The sequence below is a fragment of the Haemorhous mexicanus genome, chromosome Z, assembly GCF_027477595.1.
Source record: "Haemorhous mexicanus isolate bHaeMex1 chromosome Z, bHaeMex1.pri, whole genome shotgun sequence".
Classification (NCBI taxonomy): Eukaryota; Metazoa; Chordata; class Aves; order Passeriformes; family Fringillidae; genus Haemorhous; species Haemorhous mexicanus.
In genome coordinates, this window is record NC_082381.1 from 71,970,688 (window position 1) to 71,984,181 (window position 13,494).

The following is a 13,494-nucleotide window of genomic DNA, read 5'->3' on the forward strand; positions in this document are numbered from 1 at the left end:
CATATTATACAAAAAATACATCAAGGCACTTATCCAGACTTTTCCAAAATTGCTTCTCATACAGACAGTATTTGTAAGTTACTTGTGAAGTTATTTCTGGGATGAAGCCATACGGAGCAGCATTAATAGTTAACTCTCCAAATTACCAGGGACATTTGGGACTTTCTGTCAAAACAGTGGAAAATGAAGCCATTGCAGGTGTCCATGAAAACACCCCTGCCACTTTGTTCTGCTGCACACTCCCCTGGAAGAGAAACACACAGCAATTGTTGATGCCAGGGCTCACACAGAATATTCGTGTTTCTCAAACCATGTAAAAAATTCTATATTGTTGCCAGCTCTGCTATTCTCTCATAAATAAAGCTTTCAGAAAAGAAGATAGCTGGAAATGGGCCAATTACAATTGCAGAGTTAAACATGTATTAGCACTAATCCCTTACTAACTGTTCAAAGGCATATGGATGCTTGTATTTGTATCAGCCTAAATATAATCAGTGTTGTAACAGTTTTAGTACAAACAATCTGAAAGATTTCTTTCTGAATTTCTAGATATGTGTCCCACAAATCTGTCTTGACTCACCATTGTTTGGATGTTCTCCCTAGAAATTATCTTGTTCTGGCGACAGCAGCTGCTTTAAAAGTGATAGAGGGGATTCACCATATCTAATGGTGAATCTCAAAACTTGTTTTGGTCTCCTCAGTTGTTTGAAAAACAAAATTGCAATTTGGAAACCAGTTTGAGTCTCTGAAATATAAATAATTGAGGTCTGTGAGGAAGGCAGCTAATAGTATACACATTAAGATTAGTCTGGCTTCAGAGCTGTAAATGATGCTGCAGTGACATCAGGAATACACATGCTTGGCTTATGATGCTCAATGCCATGTATCTAAAATGAGCTAGGAAAAACAAGAATGTAAATTCATCCTGTCTGTAGACATAAGCATTTTTTCTTAGGCATGTAAACAGTCAAGACCACCCAGGCACTTAGGAAGTCAGATTAAAAGTCAATTTTTGACCGAACAATGAAGCCTCTGCAGCTTCATTCATCTCAGCATTTCTTCATAATGGACCTATTTTAACATTCATCCGTGACACAGAAATAATGAATTCTGCAGAAGAAGGTGAGGTACAGCCACACACTGTAAAAGGGATGGTGCCCTACACTGGAATAATTACAGCACTTCTTCAAAGTATCAACTTCATCACTTCTGGATCAAGTCTCTTCAGTCCTGATAGCTCTGAAAATTCTCAGCATGTTCTTCCAGTCAAGAGGGTGGGAGGTGTTTAACATTCTGAGTTACAGAGTGAGACCATTTCATACATTTGCAATATTAATATATTATAATACATCATTTTAACTCTTCAGATAGAAACAAATACACATATGATGCACAGACAGCTCCAAAAACTTCCTTTTAGCAAATACCAAGTGTTGGTCTGTATCCATCACTAAGGATTTGATCAACCTCTAACTTTGGCAGGGCATGCACCAGGTACTATCTTTACTAAAAAGAGCCAGTATTTAGAAAAACAGAATAGTTTGTGCTAGAAGGGATTGCCCAGGTGCAGAGGGGGTGGACACCCCTCCCTTGAGACTAAAAGCTGTGTGCTGAACAAGATAAGGGAAGAGGCAGGTAAGAGGCAAATCCTTTGAGGTGGGATAGTGCTCTCTATCATTACAGTGTCTTTGCAGAAGAGGGTCTGGTGTGAAAACTCCGCTCTGGAAAAGTGAAGCACTGGCACATTCTCAGGTAAGCCTGAAGACATTCATTCCTTCTGAAGGGCCATAATTGATTCAACCATGCAGATGTAAGAGGCAGCTATAACATCTTAGAAGATATCAAAGATTCCCAAAATGCCCCATGATCCTCAGTATTACATCATCCAGCATAAAACTCCCTGGCATTGCCACCTAGCCTGAATGTATATTAACCCAATGGATTTCATGTTTTGTGGGCTTCCTCCACCCTGAACGGGTGAAGACTGCAACCATCACTTCGCCCAATCAACATAGAAATTGCAACAATCAAGTCTCATGGCTGGATCCAAGGGTGTTGACTATATACCTTCCTACTCCTATTCTTTGTTTCTTTTACCTTATGCCTTTTCTGAAATGTTATTTTTATGCTTTTATATTGCTACCTTTCTAGCAAAAACAGCTACATTTTAAAAGTTGCCAAGAACTTTATTCTACTGTAACATTCCAAAGTTTGCAAGTAAATGTTTGTTATTGAACCTCCTGAGAGTTGTTGTTTCTCCTGCACACCACCCAGAGTAAAAGCTACCTAAACCCACCCAATGGATCAGAGCATAACAAGTTGGCCACACTTTGCTGTCTCTTTCTGTTCACCCACTCGAGAGGTGTAGGAAGAGAGGTTGCCAGTGAAGACTGAATAAAAAACTTGCAGAGTACCTCAGCTTCCTCCTTGTCTGTTGTTACCTGTTTGCCAGCATGGTTCAGGGTAGGTACACTTTCTTTGATCTGTCTTTTCTGGGTGACATACACGTAGAAGCCCTTCTTGCTGTTCCTTGAAGCCCCTGCTAAGTTTGCTTCCAGCTTTTCCTGGACCTTCCTCACGCCATCCCTATGTAGACAGATTGTGTCCCTACACTATTCTCAGCATACCTGTCCCTGCTTCCATTGTCTAGGCATTCTTGCCCTTTAGTTCTAGCAGAAAGTCTTGGCTATCTATACCAGTCTTTTCCCTTCATTTCCTGATTTACTATACCAGTGACTCAAGAGTTTTGTCTATAAAGATCTGCCAGCTTTGTTCTGTTCCCCTCTCCGTGAGGCAGTTTCCCATGTCATCCTACTGACCAATTCCTTGAGCAGGTGGAGTTTGCTTTCCTAAGATTCAGGGTCTTGACTGTGTTCTTCACCTGTCCCATATTCCTCAGGACTGCAGATCCACCAGTGATGTTCACTGCAGCCCTGGCTGCCTCCATCCTTGACGTCACCCATGAGCTCACTTGCACTGGTGACCATCAGGTTCAGTAACAGATCCCCTCTGTCAGGGCTGTCCATTACCTGGCTTAGGAAGTTATTCTCCACGCATTCCAACAGCCCCTGGATTGCCTACAGCTCACTGTGCTTCTTTACCAGGAGATGTTGAGGGATGAAGTGCCACAGCAGGATGAGATGTGGTGAGTTCAGTGCCTCCCGTGCTGGAGCAAGAAACCATTTCCTCTTGTAGAGGGCAATCCCTCTGGCCCTCCTGCCTTGCCTGTCCCTTCTGAACTGTTGACATAATTAAGTATTCTCACTAAAGACCAAGTGTTGCTCCCCTCGCCCTCTAATGGGAGACAAAAGGCAAAGGTCATGGGCTGAGAGCAATTTATGGGGAAGCTCCATCTCCTGTTTAATTGGTTCAAAACTTCTTGTTGTTCATGATCCTACCTGAAATCATTCTTCCTTAATGTCACGTTATCTGAGGGTTGTGATCTAGAATATACATTCTGCAAAGCCCACAGTGCCTAGGAAAGCCTGTGTTTCCTTCTTGCTGGTTTGTAGGGACATAGTTGGTATTTTATTGAACACATCCATTAAAATGATTATGTCTATCCTGACATTTACTCCTAAAGCTTGAATTTTGCAGGCAGGTTCCTTGCCCTTACTTTGGTTTATGGCAAAACCAGCCTCCAGGAGGAACTAGATTATCTTTCCTCTTTCTCAAAAACTTCCCCTGCTGTGTTCCTTCGTGCAGTGATGTCAACAATGTATTGCAGACGTTCCAAAGCCTCACCCTTTTCCAGTGTAGTCTGAATCAGTCCATGGCAGATGGTGGGACTGTGCCTCCACCCCGGGGTCAATCAGTTCCAGGTGTACTGCACACCCCACCAGGTGAAAGTGGCCTGCACTCTGCTGCCAGAGGACTGGAGAGAAACATATTTGCAATGTCTGTGGCAGCACCACTTTGCTGCCTTGGACTCCGGTTCATGCTGAAGCCCCAGCATGTCCAGCACACGGGGTGCAGACTCCATGGCAATGTGGCTTCTTTCAGGCCCCAACAGTCCACAGTCAGTCTCCAATCCCCATTGGACTTACACACTGGCCACGTAGTCACTAAAGGGTGTGCGAGTCCTTGTGACCACGTCCTGGCTCTCCAGTCCATCCATGTCATGGAGTCCCAGCCAGTGCAGAATTATCACAGGTGCACTGTTGTGGTAGCGATCAGTACCTGCTGGCTGGCATTCCATATCCTGTTGTACAGAGGCACTTGGAAGGTGAGGTAGGCAGGAAATAGGTTTGCCTGCTGTCCTGAGTGTGGACTAGCCTCCATTCACTTTTCCTTTTAAGCTACTGTATGCAGCCTGCTGGGGGAAAAACACAGAATCCCCTTTATCTTGTTTTCTGTTCCTGTTTCCATCTCCAGAAGGCCAGAGAATGGTTTTGCAAGTTTGTTTCCTTCTCAGGCTTCCCTAACCTTCCTAATTCCTCTGGTAACGTTGATATCAGGCTGAGGTCATCCATCCACTCAGTCACACCTCACACTACTGCCAGCCATTATTACTGCCAGACTCTGGCACTTGGGCCCTGGATGGTTTCATGTTTTCATGGAAGTTCTCTTTGGATAGCCACATCTGTTCTGGCTAGTGCAGAGGACATGACTTTCCAGCAAGTGGATAGATACCATCTGAGCTCTTTCTGAGATGGAGATGACCACCAGCAGAACCCCCCTCTTTAGCTGGTGTCATAACTGTCCTTTCTGCACATACTGCCACAAAAACTACTGATTTACCCTGTTCTGTTTGCCTGCTCTCCTAGCAGCATTCCAAGATGTACCCCACCATTTTGCCAGACATTCCTTAGGTTGCACAAAGGGAAATGTTATCTTGAGATTCAACATGGCCAAGTGCTGGCTTCTGCACTAGTGTCACAACAACTCCACACAGCACTAAAGACCAGCTGGAAAGCTGCCCAGAGGAAAAGGACCTGGGGGTGCTGGTGACAGCAGCTGAACATGAGCCAGGGTGTGCCCAGGTGGCCAAGAAGGCCAATGGCATCCTGGCCTGGATCAGCCATGGTGTGGCCAGCAGGGCCAGGGCAGGGATTGTCCCCCTGTGCTGGGCACTGCTGAGGGCACACCTCGAGTGCTGTGTCCAGCTCTGGGCCCTCCCTGCAAGAAAGGCACTGAGGAGCTGGAGAGAGTCCAGAGAAAGGCAATGGAGCTGGGGCAGGGTCTGGAGCACCAGTCCTGTGAGGAGCAGCTGAGGGAGCTGGGGGTTGTATGTCCTGGAGAAAAGGAAGATCAGGAGTGACCTTATCACTCTCTACAAGTGCCTGGAAGGAGGCTGTAGCAATGGGTGGCTCTCTTCTTCCAGATAACAAGGGACAGGATAAGAAGAAATGGTCTCAAGCTACATCTGAGGAGGCTTGGGCTGGATATTAGGAAAAGTTTCTTCATGGAAATGGTTGTCAAGCAGTGGACCAAGCTGCCCATGGAAACAGTTGAGTTGCCATCCACAGGGATATTTAAAAGATGTGTAGATATGGCCCTAGGGGACATGGTTTAGTGGTGGGTTAATTGTTGGGCTCAATGATCTTATGAATATAGACACACACACACAACACACTGGTTTTCCTCACATGAGAAGTCAACACAAAATACAAAAATTGTCCAAGGAGGCAGAAAATTTTTTTGTCCTTTATAGCTCCACCACTTTTTTCTGTTGAATGAAGGAGAAATTAAGCTAGCAGGTGCCTATTGAACAGCGGAGTCTGGACAAGAGAGCTAAACTTGAAGCCTCCTCCTTCCTTGGAGGAATCAGTAGCAGGGAGTGTGAAACAGAGAGCATGCCCTCTGAAGTCCTTTCCCAACTCATGAAAAATTTTCCCTGTTCCTTCCTGCATGCAAGAGTTGTACCACTTGAGCTCTCCCACAGGTTCACTCTGCTCATCCTCCAGCTCCTCACCTCCACTGTCCTCCTACAGCTTTGACCCCACCTGTCCTTTCATGTGCTCTTCTAACAAAGCTGGAGGAAAAATCTGTAACTTGTTCTTTGTTCATTGCACACAAAGGGCTTGCAAAATCAAGTGGGTGGGTCTTAGGCATGACCTCTGTTTAGGATTCACAAATGTTTCCTAACGATGTATGAAGGCAGAAGGGGGCTTAGGAGGAAGGGCAGCACTCTAGAGGTTTCTACAGGATGAGTGGCAGATTTGAACTTCTCACTGGAGCTGAAACTTTTTATAGCATCACTTCTGCTCTCTGCCTGTTTCTAAATGTAGAATGGAGCAGCATCTTTCCCACAGCCACCTGGCTTAGTCAGGGAACAAAGCCAAGAGAAAGCCATTGGAGATGAGCGTGGGGTCACAAAAGGGGCTCCAGCAGCTTTTTCACAGACCTTTAAAAGAGTCAGTTCCCAGAAGGCTGAGTTTTCTGCTCATGCCCCTCCACACAAATTCAGAAATAAGTTTTCCCTGACAGAGGAAACATACAAGACAGGAACCTGCTCTCTGAATAGTGGCTACCATGAATGACATAGTTACTTGCTATCTTCATCTGTTGTCAAAACAATTTTATTTTTTCAAAATATCTTCCAGAAGGCTGTCTTAACACATAAACCTGATACACATCCAAGATTCATACCTCCTCATTGATTTTTTTTTGTTCTAGCTATCATTTCTAAGTGGCTCAACATCTTGGATCTGTTGTGCCCATTGGGTAAGTAACCACTTGAACTTTCATTGAACAGCTGTTCCTCAGACCATTTGATCCTGTTACTAAGGAGAAAACTAACTTCTCCCGTGTAACAATAATAATAATAATTATTATTATAATAATAGTGCTGCATAGCCGCAGCAAATACAAATACTACTTCATGTCTTAGTGTTTCTGTAATTTAGGGTTGACTCTCCTTGGAGAGCTGCCAGTCAATCAGCCAGGACCTGAATCCTGAATTCTGGAATGAAACTCAGCATCTGCCTGTGCCATCATACTCCTGACTATTGAGGGAAAAAAAAGGACAAACAACTGCTTGAGTTTTGACATCTGACATACTCACTCTCTGTGCAACAGACAGGACTGTGCAGTGGTGCCCACAAGGTCAGATTTTCTGTTCATGTAGGAGAAGAAACAACTTGAAAATACATGGCATCCAACTAGAAACACAATACTACTGCAGAGTTCAGAAAGTTATTAAGACAGATTAAATTTAGTATATTCTGATTTTTCAGTTGTGAGGTATTTTGTACTGAAGAGGAAAATTCCAATGTATGTCAATAGACCAGCATTGTTGCCACTTGTAAGTCTATTTAAAAGCATCCTGTTAAATTTAACTTATTCCCAGCTTACCTAAATTTTCAGCACTTTTATCATTCTTTTGGTATGAATATGTTAGTGGAACATACCCTTTTCCAGATTACCTACATGCAGAACAAAAACAGCTTCAGGAAGCATAAAAACATTTCCAAGAGGGGCAGCTGAGCAACTCTAATCCATTAGGTTATGCATGTGGAATCACTAGTCCAGGAGGTAAAGAACTATTTAGATGAGTTTTGGAGGTTTAGCCCTATGTTCCTGTGTCCAACATCAGTTCAATATCTATTCAGTTTTGCTGCCTGTGCCCCAGATCTCCAGCTACATCCACTTTGTGACATCCTGAAATTACCTGGAGGTTAGGAACTCAATGCACAGCATTATTCAGTAATGAGACTGGGGAACTTCTAGCAAAGGCATTTGAGTTATGGGTATAAGAAAAAGATGTTGAAATAAGAAAACATGCCAATTTATAGCACACGACTTACTTCATGTGCTGCAAAAGCCTGTTGTAAATCACAGAATTGTTTGTGTGGAAGAAACTCCAAAATCAGCTAGATCCAGCCCATCTGCCACAGGCAGAGACATCTTCCTTCCAGTAGACCAGGCTGAATGGGAAGCAGCTTCTCCTAATCTAAGTGAGAAAGGAGTAAGGCACTCTGCATTCATGGTGGGCTGATCACATGCATGTGTGCATCTATGTGAGTTCTATCCTGTCTTGCCCTGGGTAACTTGCCTGGGTGCTTCACTGAAGACCTGAGGATCTCTCCTGGTGTTTTGAAAAGACTTCAGACCTCTGACACATATTTAGTCTAGGTGTGATTGGTCTGCCCCCAGTTTACCTCTGCTAAAGGGAGAAATATTTTGTAAATTATGCTAGGCAAAAAGAAAAATTTACTGAGGGTTTGGGTTTACAGTTTTCTCTCTTGCTTGAAAGTTCTTGGAAGAGAAAGAGGGATTTTGTATTTTCTATTAGCATAATATAAATGGAAGCTCAAATGCAGCATGTGCTTTTGCCTTGTCAAGTTTACAAACCCTGCAACAACATAAACACACTGAAGTCCAAATAATTCATCTCAGGTTTCCACCATGGAAACGATTCAGTTGTGCAGCATCCGTGTTTATCTCACATCCAGACATGGCTTGTGGCTCTGGATTAGTTATAAATTTAATCCATTCAATCCTTCAAACAAAACAATCACGAAGAGTTCCTTTTCCTCTTGCTAAATTTTCATAACTCAACAACTTCAGTGAAATTTAGACAAATGGATTATAAGGGAAAAAGCCCTGAGAATTTGTTCTCATGAGGTATGAGGTTTTCCCAAGAGGAAATGGGACAAGAAACTTCTCAACTTGTGAATTAAATTTATTCATCAAGAGCAGAACATAGTCTTAAAATACTCCATTTCTGTGGGATACACATCTTACTCAGACACACCAGTCAGTTATAGGGTGTGATCCTCATGTCTGAAAAACAAATCCCTGTTAAAATCAGCTTTCTCAGTTATTTGGAAAATGCAGCCACAGCACCTCTGGCTGACTACAGGCAGTTTAAAGATGCTTGCCATGCCATTTACCCTTCTCAAGGGCATGGCAGTATTCACACTATATAAGGATCCTGCATCTCACCTGCTTGTGCTAACGTAGCTCCACAGAGTGATGAGACTGAAGGGAGAATCACCACAACTTAAGACCTTAGATGCTGTATCCTATGCACTTATTTTATAGAGCTTGCTTGAACTTTATAGTGTTTTTGTACTTGGTAGCAAGAACCACTGCAGCCTAACAATAATGGCTGTGTAGAACCTGTCTGCATGGATGGGCTGATGGGTCTTTCTGATGATGACAAGCAGAGGGGAGGCAAAATCTGTTCAAGAAACATAAGGACATGTTTTGAGCGGGGAGAAAGAGTAGGCCAGTGCAGTGGTCAAACCATCTTGTTGCCCAGAGTTTTTAGGTCTACGTAGATGGAGAGAATAAGAACAGCAAGTCTAAGATCTTTTATACCTACCCTGTATTTGCACCAAAATAATTTTGTGGAATTCTTGCAGATTTACAGCAGCTTTACAGAAACCAGCCCCCAGACTGGGTATAGCAACCCACATCCCAGTGCCATGACTTTCAGGATTTCTGACAAAATGCAGTATATTCTCACTGGAAAAGTTGAGGGGCACTGTAAAAGAATCTGTAAACAGATTAACTGAATCAGGCACTAGCAGGAAAACAATTTTTCATTAAATAATTCATGTACAAAAAACACAACATGCTTCATATTTTCCACCCAATTCCAGTGCGGTTTGGAGCACCTCATGTCCAAGGAAAATTGTGCTCTCACCAGCCAGCCTTTCACGGATGTCATGCCCTTTAACACATGCAAACACCTTATCAAGTTATCGCAGCATATCCTTTCAAGGACTCTGAAGGCAGCTGCCACCCACGATGGCTCTGGCTGCCTGTAGCATTCCAGGCGCTTGCACCTCCCTTAATGCAGTAACAAAGACAGCTTGGCTGCCACACAGCCTACAGTGTGCTATTACAGCTGTGGAACAGCTAACTTTGGCAGCCATATATCATTAAGGCTTTGTTTCAGAAACCCTCAGAATAGATTTTTGCCACGAAGCCACCAGCATTAAGCCAGTAAACTGGCACAAGTGAGCAGAGTGCCTGGTGAATGGCTGAGAGCGATGGACTGGCTTTGGAGATGGTGAAAGTAAGATTTCCATCTTTTTCAAACCACCACCAGGCAGATACTGCAACAGCAGGCATTCAACAGCAGTTCCTCCCAGGATGTCAAAGTTTTTCATCTCTTGTGAGTGGCTGGACAAACTTGGGCTGTCTGCTGCAAGCCACTGGGCTGAAACAAAATGGTTCTGAAACTGGGCAGCAGTAATGTATGGTGAAACCTGGGTCTATTCGCACAGAAAAAGACTCTGCTGTTTATTGCCTTCAGGATATTACAACAACAAGAAAAAGAAAAAAAAGAAGAAAAAAACGAAAATAAAAAAGAAAAAGTTATTGCTCCCTTCGCATGGGAAAGATAGATAGTCATCAGAAAAAAAATAGATCAGATATCACAAATCAGCCTCAACAGATAAAATGCCACCTGCATTGAGTGTGCTGAACAGGACAAGACTAAGAGTGCAGGTGCATCCTTGCAGGCCAGACTAATATTTCCTGTTAGTCCTTGTTCAGCAGCAAAGGCAAAAGTAAGTGGGGAAGGCATTGCCTCCCCAGGGATGTGCTTCTCTATGTCGGGACTGGTCTGAGTCTGCGGAGTGAGCCTGTAGGAGTGGCTTTCCTCGGGACCTCCCTCTCTAAACAGGACAGCCACAGACACAGCCTAGAGCATCCACACGCCTCAACAGCTGCCAGGTGGCAAGTAAGGGAGTAGAGCGAGTAAGCTGTGATTGTTAGGACAAATTCAGCTGACTAATTTTTGAAATGGACTTAGCAATCTAGACCTCTGTAGTGGCTTCCAGACATGACCTGGGCCAGAGAGAGGATGCACTGAATGCATTTACTTTTGTGTATATATATATATATATATATATATATATATGTGTGTGTGTGTGTGTGTGTGTGTGTGTGCGCGTGTGCACATCCAGGAGACGACCAGAATGCCATGGTACAGTACAGCTGAGTCCTGCCACAGTTAGCCTGGGCAGAATACCCTCAAGTGGCAAACCACCACTTCCCTGTCTGAGCCCCACTCTGGCTGCAGTGCTGGGCAGTGGTCACATCTTCCCCAGCTCTTTGAACTCTGACTCACTCCACTGCAGGTAGGAGAAAGTTCACCTTCTCGTCTGATCTTTTCTATACATGCTTGTATGCCCCTGTGAGTCATGCAGCCTTTCATAATCCACTCCAGACATTTTTATCAATAAAATTAACATCAATCAAAACCAAAATAACTATCTTGCACGGGAGAATTCCTATAACTGAAGTTTCTCCTGACTCAGAAGATGGTCTTGCCTCTACAGGCCTCAGGAGAAATGGTCTTTCTCTGCTGTTTTCAGGGTAATGCTCTTTTGCATTCACATTTCCTAATCCCTGACACTATGTGTAGAAAGGACTTAAAGGAGTAGGTGTTTCATGTGTACTCTCTCAGGAGGTGTTTTCTTAAGCAGACTTGTATGAAATACAAGTGAATGCTTAAAGAAAGATGAATTTATAAAATACAACACCGGTAGTTTTGGAAATAAAGTTTTTTCATGTAACCTTTTGCCATCCCATTTTCTTTGGTTTTTAATCAATGACGCTTCTCTTACTTTTTACAGGATCATTTTCCTAATAATCTCTAGCTGTCACTACACTTCAGGTTGATGCTACAATAGGGGCTTGGGAATGCAGAGAGGATTAAGATTGAAAGAGAAGAGTGAATTTGGGTCCCAACTCCTAATCTTTGTTTTCTGACTCTTCTATTTCAGCATCACTGATTTTTCTGGTAAACCAGCTACTCAATGGAAAAATGAAGAGAAGCAGTATCCCTGGTTGAGTACAGAGAATCTGGCATCTGGAGTTTGGCATCTGAAATCAGTCAAAGCCTGGCAGGGGTATAACTGCCTGAATGAGTTCTAGGCATAGAGCAGAGGGTCAGAATGAGGAACTGGAGAACACGTGGTTGTGGCACTGTCTCTTTTAGCTTCAGCCTGCTCTAAACCTGTCTTGTGGTGCAGTGGCAGCATGTGTAAGAACAATTATAGGACTCAATGTCTGGCAGTTCTTCACCCAGGATCTGCCTCAAATTGGGCACCAGAAGTACAGAACACACATCTAAAAACTGATTATACAAAGGTCAGAACAAATAACTTGCTTGTGTGAATTTTGAGGTGAAAAAGCAGCCCAGTTGCTAAAAAAAAATACAGGGGCACATCAGCCTCAAGTGCAGTTCCCTGCCACATTTATTTTTATTGCAATGAGTAAAGCAGATTACTTGGTATGAGGAGTTCAAAGTTGTTTTGTGAACTCTGTGCACATTTTGCATGTCAACTAAATTATAGATACATTAAGAAATCCATCAAATATCCAGAGATCAAGATACTGTATATAGGAGTTTATGTTATGATGTGCTCTCCCTAATTCAGCAGATTTTAAAACCATTTGACCAGTCTCATCACAAAAATCTACTGAAGCTTTCATCTCCTAGATCCAACTGCTTGAGTTGTTTCACTGATGAAGAAAAGAGATAATGCCCAAGAGGAACATTGTGCCTTCATCCTCTGCTCCTGGGAGAGAAAGTAACAAGAAAAACTCCAGCATGTCAGCAAAAACGCTGGGCCAGGGTAGTGGCAAAAGTGAGTTTGAGATGCTCTATGAAATCTGATGAAAGTTAGCAGCTTTACAGGTCAAGGATTTCATCCTTCAACAGCACTGGGACTGTTCTAAATTTTCATGTTGGGAAGCTTCCAACAGCTAGAAGCAGGGAGCTGGGAACTGGGGGCTGGGATTGGGAGCAACAGAGATATATCTCCAAAGGTATGCATGTTTTCATTAGGTTCCTCCTGATTTAGGAATTCATCTGCGTGCTTCTCCTTCTTTGAGGGCAACACAAGTGCAAACAGTGAAATCAGAAAATTAACCTTCAGGAGGCAGGAGCTCTCTGGTGGACACATTAGAGGTTAATAACCTCCCTCTGTGATGCACTTCTTTTGAGAGCTCTGCACTAGCAGCTTGTTCCTGCAGTGCACAGTGAAGGCAGAAATTAGGAGGAGTGCCAAGCAGTAATGGACTGAGCCATTTGCATGTCTGTTTTTCCATTGAGCAGACCCTGAGAGCAGGGCTGATCATCAGAGCAGACCAGGAAATGTTGTATCATTGAGATTATTGAACTCAATCTGTACATAAAATTACCAGATAGTCTGATACATGCTGCTGAGTAAAAATTCAAGTAATAACTCCCTATGGATGTAAGTATACAGAAAGAGATACAATTTTTATTAGACTTTAATGGTTTTGGACCAAATAAATTTGGTCCAAATGAATTTATTTGAAATATCTGGTATCTGAAATAGTCCGCAATTAAAGGAGATATTTGATTCCGAAATATGTCCTGAAAATATTCAGCTGTTTTTGCCTCCTGAGAATTTCATTACCTTTTTGCATCTGATGCTGCACAGTTACTCAGGGTCTCCTCCTGTAAAGAAGGCAGCACCCTCTCCACTCAGTTAATTTAGTTTCTTCGACTGTTAAAACACTTTCAACATTTTAAAGCATGGTATTTTACCTGCCAGCTGT